The sequence below is a fragment of the Leptonychotes weddellii genome, chromosome 13 (assembly GCF_054177405.1).
Source record: "Leptonychotes weddellii isolate Sample4059 chromosome 13, ASM5417740v2, whole genome shotgun sequence".
Classification (NCBI taxonomy): Eukaryota; Metazoa; Chordata; class Mammalia; order Carnivora; family Phocidae; genus Leptonychotes; species Leptonychotes weddellii.
In genome coordinates, this window is record NC_138381.1 from 49,680,059 (window position 1) to 49,691,134 (window position 11,076).

Genomic DNA, 11,076 nt, shown 5'->3' on the forward strand with positions numbered 1-11,076 from the left:
GGTTGGGGGAATTATAATACAAAAATGGTGCGGTTAAATGCAATTACTAAGCTTCTTCCAGCCTTAAGGAAGTGTCATTTTGATGTCTTGGTTAAACATCCTGCTGGATGAGCAAGGCAGATTTCGGGTAACTCACTAGCTACACCATCATAAGCTGCTCTCAGCTGCCTGCGTTTCTGATGCAACGGTCTGTCTCCTTATAATAACAATTTCTCCTGTTGCCAGTCCTCATTTTTTTATTTGGAGAACTTCCTAGAATCCAACTGATATGAAGACTAACTGAAGAATTACTACTTTAAAACCTGAGAACTTCATCACTACAAGTAAACAGCTTTATACTCAAGGAATAGAAGACATTTTCCATATAATGTGGCCAAGATATCATACAGATATCTCCACTGATAGCTGACTTCTCTTCTCTGCTTCTTGCTTTTCAAGATTTACAGATATAATACTAACTGCAGGAAACTCCAAGGTAAGTGTTAACATTGATGACTCTTAATAATACCTTTCACGGCCCAGCATATAAGTATAATAATAAAATATACTTGCACCTTTCATGTAAGAAATAAATTGTTAATCTGTTGAAGATGAAGACGACGATTAAAGCCTTAAGGTCCCCTCTAAATGTGATTTTAAGCTGATGATATAAGTAAACTCCATGTAATACAGATACAGAAGTTTCTACACATTCCACAGCCCTCTACAAACATCGCACAAATAGAAAGCAACCATGCACTACATGGTAGATGTGGCTCTGTAACCAATAAATTAGCCACAATTAAGAGGTTCTTCAATAGTATTAAAAAGTGTCTTTAAATAAGAAATCATAAATTTTCCTTGATTTAATACAAATATAAAAGAAATCCTTTGTAACTGTTTTTTACCCTTCTCCTAATATGTCTGGTCATAGCCAGTGACTGGAGCTTTAGCATGTGAGGCTTACACAGAAAATTCAGCGTGCACTGCACAATGGCACTCTGATTGGCTGTAAACTTACTACCAAGCAGGGCGAGAGAGTCAGTGGTTCCAAAGCAGGATGTGGAGAAGGCTAGAACAAATGGCAAACCCAGCATAGTCTCCTAAAGGCAATCTCCTCGCACACCCAAAGCTCAGTCACCGCGCTAGAATATTTTTACATTAGTTTCCTTTCTTCGTGTCTTCCTTCCCCAAAATGAACGAATCATTTTCCCCGTACAGACAGGGCAGGGAGAGTCAACTCTTAGATGAGTCCATGTTTATGTGTATCTGTGTGCATTTTATGTCTGATTTTTTAAATAGCTGTTGAGTATCAGATTGGTTATAAAAAGGCATAAGCATCCAAAGACACATTTTTACTCTGAGTTTTAGAGCAGGAGCACTAGGAATTGCCGGATCATTTAAGGCTGAATCCCATCCAATTTGACGGTGGTGGGTGGATGACAGTATCTCAATTTTGCACATCTTCCCGCCAAGGTCAGACAGACGGAAGTATCAGCTTAGCACCAAAGATTCAACTGTGAACAGATACGATTTGGCAAATCTTCTCATCAGATGTTTGCTCTTGCTCAGTTGCCTTTGGCTTGCCATTTCTGGCGTGGATGACTGAAAGGTTACCAGATGTAAGCAAGCTCTTCCCCGGAGAATAAAGAGAAGCCTGCCTTTTTCATAGCCAACTTTCAAATACCTGGTGATATCTTCAGATAGCTGGGCAGGGTCTGGTGGGTAAAATTTCACATTAAATGAAAAGTGCCAAGCACCACCTGCAAAGATGAGAGAAAAAGTAGGATCAAACCTTAGAAAATCCCTTTATACTTATTACTCTGATAGTGAGAACTGCCTTAACTCCAAGTACTAACACCCAAGCAACATTTGCTCCTCAGTGGAAAATGGGAAAGTCTCAAGTTCACTTCATCTAGTCTTTAATCTTTTCCCCAAATCCTTTATTGGTGCTTCCGACTAGCCTGGAAATTGACTAAACTTCCTCCCTTTCTCAGGGACAAAGGTAAGCCTTTGGAAGTGGGGGAAAAAACCCCGCAAATGATAGGGATAATCCTCAATCAGACAAGTCTGGAATTGACTGGACCTACTGCTCTGAAATTCTGGATAGCTCACATACCAACAGTACAGACATAATCCCATTTCCTTTGTCCTTTCTGCTTTGTTATTACAGGTCAAATCCCATTATAATACATGTCAAGGAAATTTTCAAGATATTTTTATTTTATGGGAAGGTTTGTTGTAGTGAATATTTAAGTGAGCTGCTCTCTAAGCTGCTGAAAATTCTTTTTTTACTTGGCGAAACTACTGACTCAAGAGATGCCTGAATACATGACCTGTGCTTTACAAAGCTGCCCACCTCCTTATGAGCCCACGACTTGGACGGGTGCTCTTTACACGTCGCTGTTCTTTATCCCACAGCCTCTCCTTACGGCCTCCGCTCCAGCAATGGAAACCATCAGCCAGGTGGCAGCTCACAGTCACCTACTCTCCGTACTGCCCACACTTACACTTGAAGCATCATTAAGCCTTGCTAATTAAGCTCTCCATTTTATTAATACTGTCTCTATTGGTGGCTGGTTTATCATTATAAACATGGAGAAACATTTTCTTCTTTTCTACATTTCCTCTCTCTCTACCTGATCACTCCTTTAACTCATATTCACTTCGCTCTGTTCTTCTGTCCGTTTAATGCAGGGACTTATTAAAGTCTGGGTGTTCCTTCACTGGATGTTTGTTCTCCCCATGCAACAACCACAAAAGTGCCACAGCGTCGACCCTGCTTGTATTCTGAATGCACTACTGAAACATTCCTCCCAGTCCCCTTGGCTTCTATACTGGAAGTCTTTCATCTATACCACAAGCTGTAGCCACTTCCTTTCACTCTGTGATTCTGTGACCTCATAGTCCAGCCCTTATGCCTCAAATATCCCCCTAAGATGCCCAAACACCCCCTCCTCCCCCTTAAATTACTTCTGGAAACTCCATTTTCTCCACAAGTCCTTTGCAAACATTCAGAAGAAAAGGGCAGTATTCTAAGTACCAGCTTCTTTCTTCAGGCTATTCTCTTGAGTATGAGGCAAATACTTAGCTGCCTTGGTTACCTACATTTCTGTCATAAGCAGCACAGGTACATTTATTAGTTCTAGTTTATTCTCAACACTACCATTCATAATACACTTAAAATCCCACACGGCAGGATCACCATCTGAGGTGCCTTATAAAGAACTGGAATAATGCCAGGTATCACTAGTTGCTTACTATCATTTTTAAATCACTCAGAAAATATTCCTGAAACACAGCCTATAAGAATTACAAGGTATCTCTCAATCCAATATATTTCTAGTGATTATTTTTCCAAGTCTTTTTTGTTATTCAAAAAATGGTCTGATCTGGTTTTACTTTCCTATTGATTCCTACGCACTTTCTGCTAAAATGGATCAATTTACTGCTTGCCAATAGTGAGGTTCATAAATGAGAGCTGGCTTTCCCCCAAGCAACTGGAATGAAAACTAACGGATTAGTTATGGGAAATGGATTTACTGCTCTTTTATCATTTTTATCCATTTCAAAGTATGCCTTGAACCCAATGAGTAGTTTATCAATGTAATTAAACAATCTCATAATAAATTCAAGATAAACTTAGATATAATAAAAGCATAAGAATGAGGGGTGCCCAGGTGGCTCCATTCGGTTAAGTGTCTGATCTGACTCTTGGTTTTGGCTCAGGTCATGATCTCCCGGTTGTGGGATTGAGCCCCACATCTAGATCCGTGCTTAGTCCTCAATCAGCTTCAAATTCTCTCTCCCTCCCTCCTCTGCTCCTCCACTCGTTTGCATGTGCACACACTGTCTCTAAAATAAAATCTTAAAAAAAAAAAAAGTATAAGAAAGATATTTCAAAGCAAAAATTCTCATGGCAGAAAAAGAATTTCAAACTATAGTTGGCTGAAGCATCTGAGGTACTTGCTAAAAATGCCCATTTCTAGGCTCCACCCAGAGATTTTTATTCCAGAGATTTGGAATATGGCCGAGGAACTTGTGGTTTTAATAAACCCCCTTGTGGTCTGAGTACAGGTGGGCTTGGGGACCATAGTCTGAAAATCATTAATCCCAAGGAATCCATTTTCATGAGGTTATAACCCAAATAACTGCAAGGTTTTGTGGGGTATTATTTTTAAAGAGTGGGAAGTTTAAGAAACTACAATCTACATCCTAGTCAAGAAAAAAAATCTAAATAAAGCATAAGATTTGAAATTAACGAGAGGCAGATTAAAGCTCAAATATATATCCCCATAAAGAATCTGAGAGAAACAAATTGGGTGGGAAGCCATGATTATGTAATGAATGCGCTTGCAAGCCTGAATCTGCCCAGATGATGGCCCTGGTGAGACACAAGATATGAATGCATTAAAATGAGATTCCTATAATGTTGATAGAGGATTTCAAATCACAAATTTATGATGGAAAACTATGAAACTGAAGAGTTCGTTCTTATAAAAAATTCTAATTTTAGTATTGCATGGCTGCCAAATCTTAAAAACTTTAAATATACTGCATTCACAGCATAAAATTACTATACACAGTATATAGATCATATACTTTATATCATGAAATTATTATATCATAAATATAGTATATTTATATCACAAAATACAGTATATTTAGAAATTTAAACATCTGGGGGGTACCTGGGTGGCTCAGTTGGTTAAGTGTCTGCCTTTGGCTCAGGTCATGATCCCAGGGTCCTGGGATCGAGTTCTGCATCGGGCTCCCTGCTCTGTGGGAAGCCTGCTTCTCCCTCTGCCTCTCTGTCTCTCATGAATAAATAAATAAAATCTTAAAAAAAAAATTTAAACATCTGGGTCTGCATAAAAATGACTAGAATTAATTTTTTTCATAAGAGCAAACTTTTCAGTTTCAGGATTTTCTATTTCTCATCAATTTGTAACTTAAAAGCTTTATCAGGTTGACTGACATTCTCTTGAAGACCTAGAGACCATCTATGCACCTACAGCATGAAAAGAACGGAAACATCCTTTAATCATTTATATGTGTGTGTGTATCTATACACACACATATTAACTGAAGTATAGTTGACACTCAATGTTATATTAGTTTCAGATGTACAGCATAGTGAATTGACAGCTCTAGACATTATGCTATGCTCACAAGTGTAGCTACCATCTGTCACCATACAACACTACAATACCATTGACTATATTCCTTATGTGCTATCTTTCATCCCTATGACTTATTCATTCCATAACTGGAAGTCTTGTATCTCCCACTCCCCTTCACCCATCTTTGCCCATCCCTCCCCCACCCCCAGCAGCCATAAGTTTGTTCTCTGTATTCGTGGATCTGTTTCTGCTTTTTTTGTTTGTTCAGATTCCACACATAAGTGAAATCATATGATGTTTGTCTTTATCTGCCTTATTTCACTTAACACAGTACACTCTAGGTCCATCCATGCTGTTGCAAATAGGAAGATCTCATTCTTTCTTATGGCTAAGTAATATTCCATTATATATATATATATATACCACATCTTCTTTATCCATTCATCTATTGATACTTGGGTTACTTCCATTATCTTGGTTATTGTAAATAATGCTGCAATAAACACAGGGGTGCATACATCTTTTTATTTTTTTTTTTTAAAGATTTTATTTATTTATTTGACAGAGAAAGACACAGCAAGAGAGGGAACACAAGCAGGGGGAGTGGGAGAGGGAGAAGCAGACTCCCTGCCGAGCAGGGAGCCCGATGCGGGACTCGATCCAGGGACTCCAGGATCATGACCTGAGCCAAAGGCAGTCGCTTAACCAACTGAGCCACCCAGGCGCCCATGCATACATCTTTTTAAATTAGTATTTCAGTTTTCTTTGGGTAAATATCCAGTGGTGGAATTACTAGATCATATGGTATTTCTATTATTAATTTTTTGAGGAATCTCCATACTGTTTTCCATAATGGGTGCACTGACTTACATTCCCACCAATAGTGCAAAAGGGTTCCTTTTCTCCACATCCTCACCAACACTTGTTTGTTGGTGGGGGGGGGAGGGGGAGAGGGAGATAGAGAATCTTAAGCAGGCTCCGCACCTAGGGTGGAGCACAACTTGGGACTCGATCTCACCATCCTGAGATTGTGACCTGAGCCAAAATTAAGAGTTGGACGCTTAACAGACTGAGCCACCCAGGTGCTCCTGTTGTCTTTTTGATATTAGCCTTTCTGACAGGGGTGAAGTGATATCTCATTGTGGTTTTGATCTGCATTTCCCTGTTATCATTTATATTTAGGAAAAGGAGGTGATGGTACAATAATTCCATTAGATATGATAATAGTTCTCTGCCTTGGTAGAATGTAAATTTTGTGGAAAGAGGGCATTTGGGTGCATGGGAAACAATGAGGAATATAGATAAAAATACCAAATTCAATTAAAAAAATTCCAATTGTCCTTGTTTCCTCCTTTATTTGCAGGATTGCCACTTAGTTCTCTTTATGTTGCAGTCACAAATAGTGCCTAATCTACATGATGAAAATATCCTTTAAATCTCATGTTCTGATTGTCCTCTTTCTTCTCTTAGAAAGGAAGTTAGGAGGGGCGCCTGGGTGGCTCAGTTGGTTAAGCATCCAACTCTTGGTTTCAGCTGAGGTCGTGATCTCAGAGTCGTGAGATCGGGCCCACAGAAGGTAGGAGATAGGATAAATGGGAAGTTGAGGGGGGCAAAAAAAGAATTCCATTAAAAACAGATAAGAAAACTGACATTAATATAGCTTTTCTTCCACCAATATTGTGATTTATCCCTGAATTTTTAATATATTTTCAAAGGGCTTTGCAATTATACATCACCCAAGTAAGAAACAGCATTTCATTAATTAGGTGAATACAGAGGACTTTATGTACACAATATGTTAGGATATATATTCAACACATCTGCTTTCAGTAACTCCACAGAAGGATTCTTAGAACACATTCATCATCTTACATTTTTTATTAGGACTCTTGGAACAAAAAGAAGGAGTGTTTTCACAACTGGAGCTGTCCCTGGTTTCAGTCCCAATTTATTTCTATCAAACTTGATTATCAAATTTCTCTCATAAATATGGTAAAGAGGGGCACCTGGGTGGCTCAGTTGGTTAAGCGGCTGCCTTCGGCTCGGGTTGTGATCCCCAGGTCCTGGGATTGAGCCCCACATCGGGCTCCTCACTCAGCGGGGAGCCTGCTTCTCTCTCTGCCTGCCGCTCCCCCTGCTTGTGCTTGCTCTCTCCCACCCCTCTCTGTGTGTCAAATAAATAAACAAAATCTTTAAAAAATATATGGTAAAGATGTTTTAGTTGTATACAGAATCATCAATCTGTGTAATATCTAGAAGTAGAGTGGCTTTTTTTGAGATATTATCTATTAAACCATTTCAAACTGCTCACTACTAATTACTTTTTATTAGTACTCAATATATTTTGATATCTCAGCACATTCAAAGGCAATGGAAATACCTGTTCTTTTTTAATAGGAAACTGTTGAAAACTTCCATGGCCATAACATTCTTATTAATGAATTGGTCTAAAATTTATTCTTCAACTAGAATTAGTTGTTTGAAAAATTACCAATTTTATTGACAAAAAATAAATTGCTTTAAAAAATTAGTTATTTACAATTATAAAGACTATCCATGTTTACTATGCTAAAAGAGCTACAGAAAAGGTTTAAAAATAAAAATAAAAATAATTCCTCTTTCTCAACCCCCTACACTATGGTGCCACTTCTGGAGGTATTTACTATTGACAGTTTTGTGCTCTTCCAAAATTTATTACATATACATGTATGTATGTATATATATATATATATATGTGTGTGTGTGTATATTTCTTTATATGTGTATATACATATATGTGCATAGCTTCTTTTAAACAAATGTCACTTGTCTCACTAATGAGAACTAAGACACATTCTACCTCATTCTATTAATAGTTGCTTAGTATTTCAAGGTATGGTTATTCCATGAGTGATTTAATCAGTTCTTTATAAATGGATATTTAAGTTGCTTCTAGTTTTCTGCTATTGCAAACAATATTATAACAAACTTTCATGCATGTACACATATACACATTTTCCCCTTTAATACATATGCTGGATGAATCTGTACAAGTAAAATTAGGGGTCAATGAATAAGCACATTTTAAATTTTAATAAATACTGACAGAGTACCCTCTTAAAGGGTTGTGCCAATTTATACTTCTACCAGCTGTGTCCATAGTTGCTAGTGTAGTATATTAATAAACTTTTAAATCTCTGTTAACCCGAATACGTGAAAAATGATGTCTTGTTTTAATTTGCATTTAATGGTTAGTAAGATTCAGCAACTTGTCTCATACTTACTAGCTACCTGTATTTCAGTTTTGTGGATTGCCCTTGCAATTGTTAGGAAACATGGGTTTCTTAACTTGCCTTTAGGGACCAAGGAAAGAGGTTGTTACCAGATAGTAAACTTCAATCTGACTTGTTATTCCTTTTCTAAACCATTCAAGAACTATTACCTTTAGCTTGACTTTTCTACTTTTGTGGCAGTTAGGCTTAATTTAACATTAATAATTAAGTTGGGAGCTTATAAATGGCTGATTGCCAACTGGAGCATCACTTGATTAAATCATATTGCACATTCTGGGTGCAAGCAGGGTAATAGGTCAAATGTCATAGTCATTTCATTCCCAAGCTGTGATGATTAAAAACGGGTATTTAAGCTAGACCAACCTGTCAAAGATAAAATCTGAGAGCTTACTCTGTCTTTTTAAAAACACTGTATTCACACTAGCCATGTGGGTATGGGCCACCAATTCAGACAATCCGGCTCTCTAAAAATCTTCACACTACCATGCAAAATAATCCAAAAGAACTTACTTCGAATCTGTTTTTTTATTTCCTTAGCAGGGTCCAGCCAATTCTGAAACGGAAATGACAGTTTGAATTTGAACCAGAGAAGAATAAAAATAACTGGATGATGATCATGCACTAAAGCGTATTTGAAAGTGCATGGTGGCAGGCCCTCCAAGCTGGGTCCTTCCCCCACAGCTGAGAGTCTAATGAGTCTAATGAGAAAATGTGTGTGTGTGTGTGCACAATTCACGCGTGACAAAATTCTTTTCTTTTACAACACCACCTTCAAAGATTCAAGCTAGTACAGCAACAGAGGAGGGGAAAAAAAATAGTGGATTCTATGTTCAATGAAGTTACTAGAATAAATTAAAGATACACGATGTCCACTGATGTCCTAGCCATTCAGGCCCACAAAGTGACTTCTGTGATTATAGATTCTTAGGCACTTGCCTAACAAATGAATACTTGCTTGAGATTTATTATTTTCCTCATCAGAAAACTCAGATGTTTGATAACAAAGTTAGACATTGTTCAGTGAATTGAGTAGGTATTAAGCATGATTCATTGCACAACATCAAAACAAATAACATCTATGAGCAAAATTTCTGTGACTTAGTTCCTAGCACAAACACAAAGGAAACAGTTTCCTCTTCTTTATTTTTCAGGTACCTGTGGGCATTAGTGAGGCAAAGCCCCAAAGAGACTGCATTACTCAGGTGTAAGAGTCTACAGAAGTATTACATTAAACATTAAGTACCTGCTGAATACATTAGACAAGGGTCTGGTCAGCAAACGACCCATGTCATATTCGATTTTGTAAGAATATGAAAGCATACTAAGATGAATTAAGAATAGGACAGCAGTCAGGGAACATGTATTCTACGTAAGTATCAATGTATTTGATTTTCATGGGCTCAAATACACTGAAATATATCATCCAAGAAAAGAACCATATAAAATGCTCTCCTAGAACCATAAATAACTCACGCATGAAAAACGGATTTACTCTTTCCAGAATATTCAAGATTAAAGGAAGTCGTCAATATCTTTCATAAGGAAGTAAGGTGATTAACAGCATTTAGGGACTCAAAGGAGTAAATACAGGAGTGGAAGCAGAGAAAATGATTTACCAATTCAGTTTTCATTCCCTTTCTTACAGTAATGAGTAGTTTGAGACATACATTTTGTATTGCTTTTAATCACTCACCTTCTGGTTTTCAGCATCTCGATACGTAAGCCCAAAATAGTCTTTTTCCAGCAAATTCAGATGTTCACATACTTTATCAAACAGCACCTGGCCTCTGGAGCGTTTCTGTGGAAAACAAAGCAGAACAAGTCAACACACATAAAGTGCTCTCAGTTGCCACAGATAAGAATGGGTAAAATTTAACATACTGCTTGCTGCAACTTCAAGGTTCAATAAAGTGGGCCGACACCTACAAAACCCTGTCCTTACAATCAACAGACAAACCCAAAACTCGCCTGTGCCACTGAGTAAGTACAGGCAACCCGAGGGTATTTTTTTAATTTTTAATTTTTAAAGATTTTATTTATTTGGGAGGGAGTGGGGCGAACACAAGCAGGGGAAGTGGCAGAGGGAGAGGGAGAAGCAGGCTCCCCGCCGAGCAAGGAGCCCGATGCGGGGCTCGATCCCAGGACCCCGGGATCATGACCTGAGCCGAAGGCAGACGCTTAACCGACTGAGCCACCCAGGCGCCCGAGTGGATGATTTCTAAACAGAAGTAGCTGAGGAAATGATGTGGGGCTTGGAAGTCTGAAACATCTTGTGAAACATAAAAATCTTGAGAGTCAAAGAATACAAAGGACCAGCAAAAGCTGTGTTTCAGAATGCCCTAACTCGGTCGCCACGCAACCAGATTCGGAGCCTGGGAAGAATCAAGCCTATTCCTTAGCTTAGGCAGACTTCCCCTGAAGACTTTCTATTCCAACCCTTACTTAGAAATTCTGTTAACTTCATGATTTTTGGTCACAAATTTCAGTTTTGTATTACAGTGTTCAACTTTCTCTTTATTTCTTTTTGAGAAATCCTTCCTATTAGACATAAAATGTTAAGTTTAAAGATTTTAGTTAACATTTATAAATATAAGATATAGATATTCATGCTACATTTTTTACCGTAACACAGTCACTTGCAGAAAGGAAAAAGACAGTCATCTGAGGAACAAAAATCTATCAGCTTAATTTACTGGAATACC

General features: G+C 38.0%; 1 protein-coding gene across 1 annotated transcript in view; it reads right to left on the minus strand.

Annotated features, from left to right (window-relative positions):
• EPB41L3 (erythrocyte membrane protein band 4.1 like 3) overlaps positions 1-10,194 on the minus strand; it is a 49,501-nt gene extending 39,307 nt beyond the window's left edge. The window contains exons 1-3 of the mRNA XM_081802548.1: positions 10,068-10,194; positions 8,885-8,927; positions 1,667-1,742 (exon numbers count right to left, since the gene is read on the minus strand). The gene's annotated coding sequence lies outside the window, so the exon portion shown is untranslated. The remainder of the gene's footprint in view (positions 1-1,666; positions 1,743-8,884; positions 8,928-10,067) is intronic.
• Between the last annotated feature and the right edge of the window lie 882 nt (positions 10,195-11,076).